Genomic DNA, 3822 nt, shown 5'->3' on the forward strand with positions numbered 1-3822 from the left:
CAAATCCCTCGCCGCACAAGCTGCAAGAACTCGAACTTACATGAATAGAACGGGCCAAAAGAGCTTCACTAGTCGCCAACCTATCCATTTCCGCCTTCCACGCAAATATATTTACTTTCTTTGGCACCCAATTATTCCAAGACATAACGAAAGGAGCTAAGGACCCGTATGAGTTAAACAATACTTTCTTCATAGAGGCAACCGTAAACCTTCCGAATGGGTCTGCACTCCAAAGCCAATCATCCTTATTATGTCCCAACTTCACTTGCAATAGAAGGTTACACAGGTCTGCAAATTCAGCAGCCTCTAAGTGAGTCAGATTTCTCCTCTTCCAATTCCAAACCCACACGTGTTGCTGCCCATCGAAGCACTCCGCGACTAACTTGTTTTTATGTTTCTCATTAATAAACAAGTTTAGAAACTAGTCTTTGAGAGGTTGGAACGATATCCAAACGTCTAACCAGAATCGAATACTCTCCCCATTTCCAATTTTACCCTTTAACAAGTTTTACATCTTCAAATTTGATAATGCGAGATGATTCTCCAAAGTTGCTATCGAGTGCCAAACGCCAGTTAAACGTTTAGAATGAGGTAAAACAGGCCACGTACGTCTCGACTCATGTAAGCACAAATTACTTTATGCCATAACGCGTTTGGCTCAATTTTAAACCTCCACCACCACTTCGTAAGAAGCGCGATATTCGCGTCTCTTAAGGGAGTGAGCCCCAAACCACCAGCCTCAATCGGAGTGGTGATTCTATTCCAACTAACCCAACATATTTTATTATTTTCCGAGTTTTCACCCCAAAAAAACTTCCTTCGTTTTGCTTCAAGCCGATCGATAATTTTAATCGGTACTTTGTAGAGCGAGAAAAAATAATTTGGAAGAGATTCCATAACCGATTTCAGCAAGGTGAGACGACCCCCTACTGACAATATTGAGGACTTCCATTCAGACAGACGTGCTTCAAACGTATCCAAGATTATATCCCAACTGGAAATTCTTTTCATATTAGCACCCACCAATAAACCAAGATACTTAAATGGCATCGAAGCAGGGGTGCAACCAAGAAAACCCGCCAACGAATCCAAATCATCCCGGTCCACCTTAATTCCATAAATATTGGATTTATTGAAATTGATTTTCAGCCCCGAGACCAAGTAAAAACACCGTAACAGACTGCCTATGTTTTGAACATTCGCTTGAGACCACATGCCAATAACAAGAGCATCGTCCGCGTAAAATAAATGTGAAAGGACTAGACCCTTGTTCGGGAGTTGGATCCCTTGAAAAATTCCTTTGTCAAATGCACACGAGAGGGCTTCCATACCTATAATAAAGAGGAACGGGGATAGAGGACCCCTAGAGTATTGAAACTCAAAGGTCGGCGACCTGTTAACCAAAACAGAGGACCGAGCCGATGATAGAATACCCCGAACCCATCTGCACCCTTTATTGAAACTTTTAATCGATTAGCAAAGACTTTGGAAATGACTTTACTTAAAGATCCAATGAGGTTGATAGGCCGGAAATCATTAAAATCGGAAGGATCGGGGCATTTAGGAATTAGAGAAATAAAAGAGGCCCCACACCCTGGAGACAACCTCTCTGAGCTAAAAAAGAATTTCACCGCATTACAAAAATCCGAGCCAATAACATCCCAGAAGTGTTTTATGAACCTAAAATTAAAGCCATCCGGCCCCGGGGCCCGGTCAATCCCACAACCCCACACAGCCGACTTTATCTCGGTGCAAGTAACCGGAGATATCAGGAAGGAAGCATCTGAATTTGATATTTTCTTTATGTTGTAGTAGTTCAACCTGGGCCTATCATGTCAGTCTCTTTGAAACGGTTGCAGAAAAATTTTAGCGCCTCTCTTTTAACCAATTTAGGATTATTGCACCAAACCCCGTTTAGATTTAGACCATGAAATTTGTTTTTTAGATTCTTGGCCTTAATTATCCCATGAAATTAGGCAGAATTATCATCGCCAAACGAGGCCCATTTCACCCGAGACTTTTGCTTTGCGTCTTTTACCTTTTGCGAATTAAGTTCACTCAATTGAGCCATACATTACGCCCTGCTTGCGGTGCGCACATATAATGTATATATGTGTGAACCCTTGGGTGGGCAAAAGTAAAATTGCACTAATTTTGACGTTATTTTACTAATCAAGTGAAAATAACGTTAAAAGTGGCGGAAGGTTAATCAGGCATCATGTGGTGGCGTTGATAGCCGAAAGACAAGGGCACATGCACCAATCAGCCGGTGTCCCGATGATTGAGTGTTATGTGTCTTATGTCCAAGGCTTGATTCAAAACTACTATCGAGTCGGGGGTCTCACCGGAAGCAGCCTCTCTATCCCTATGGGATAGAGGTAAGGCTGTCTACATCTTACCCTCCTCAGACCCTACCATAGCATTGCTATTGGTGGGATATACTGAGTACGATGATGATGATGATGATGATGATGATGATGATGATGAATCGAGCCATACATTCTTCATGAATCCATTGCTCTTCTTCAGATAAAGGAGTGGATTCTAAGGACTCATCCAGACTGAATAATTCGTTAGTCAGGCACTCAATAAGCTCCTCTTCTTTATCCTCGACTTGCCAATCCAATCTTTAATGACTCGTTTAAAAAGTTTTAGTTTTTCAACCAAAAACGAATCTGGGTTCCTGGAGAAAGTAAAAGAGTCGGAAGCTTGCTTCAAAATCAGCTCAAGCCCAGGCTTGTCGAGCCAAGAATCGAAGAACCTAAATGGGACCGGGCCAAAATCCATTGGCTCGTATGACAAAATCAATGTCGAGTGGTCCGAAAGATAACGTGGAAGAGCAGTCAGACAAGCATCCGACCAGAACTCTACAAAGTTCGGGCAAACCAGAAAACGATCTAGCTTGCTCAGTTTAGCCCCATTCTTTTTTGCACAAGTAAATCGTCTTCCTATCATGGCGAATTCCGCAAGATTGGCATTTGAGATAAATTCATTAAAATCCCGAGCCTCAACAGAATTAAAGGCCGAGTGCTTTCTATCTTCTGGTGTTCTAACAGCATTAAAATCCCCAAAAACAACCCCCATCCCTTCTCTCGAATTTATAATATCTTCAAGAATAGACCAAAGTTGTCTCTTAGCCGTGAGGCTTTGAGGTGCGTACACGTTTAAAATATTGATCAACTTGCCTGACCCCTTAAGAGTCCCACTTGTGAGTAAAAAGTACCTGTCCTTCAAATCAGAAGATTTAAAAAAGAGTTTAGGGTCCCAAAGAGAGACCAACCCTCCTGACCTCCCCGTCGCATCCACAAAATCGAACTCAAATGGAGTACGCCGCAAGGTTAATACCGGTAACATTAGAGAATTGAGACTCTTGGAAACCCATAAAACCGATCTTATGCTTGCGTTTGATATCATTAATCCAACCGGGCTTAGAGGAATCGCCCATACCTCGAATATTAATTGATAAAAAAATCATTTGAAACCGGAACATAACACCTCACCTGATAATCATGGTTCTGTAGATCAACACCAACCTCGATGTCTACTTCCATAGTGGATAATATCTCATCATCCACCGACTTTCCATTCTGGTTTTCGTTCCTCAGGGACCAGAGGTTGAGATTGAGGTTGGTGTTGTAAATTGTTTTGTTCAAGTGTCTCCATATTCAATGAATTGGAAGAAGAGGCACCAACTTGCCCTTGATAGCCTCCTTATAATCTTATCTTGACCTTCCCTTCCCTTCCCTTCAGCTTTCTGTTGTTTCCTTGGCATGGTTAACCGCCCATTTGTTATACAAAGCGAGATTAACCCCAATTCTAGCA

Source organism: Bidens hawaiensis, unplaced genomic scaffold (genome assembly GCF_021521415.1).
Source record: "Bidens hawaiensis isolate Kalapana, Puna unplaced genomic scaffold, B.hawaiensis_p1.1 tig00058453_1, whole genome shotgun sequence".
In the NCBI taxonomy this organism is placed as follows: domain Eukaryota; kingdom Viridiplantae; phylum Streptophyta; class Magnoliopsida; order Asterales; family Asteraceae; genus Bidens; species Bidens hawaiensis.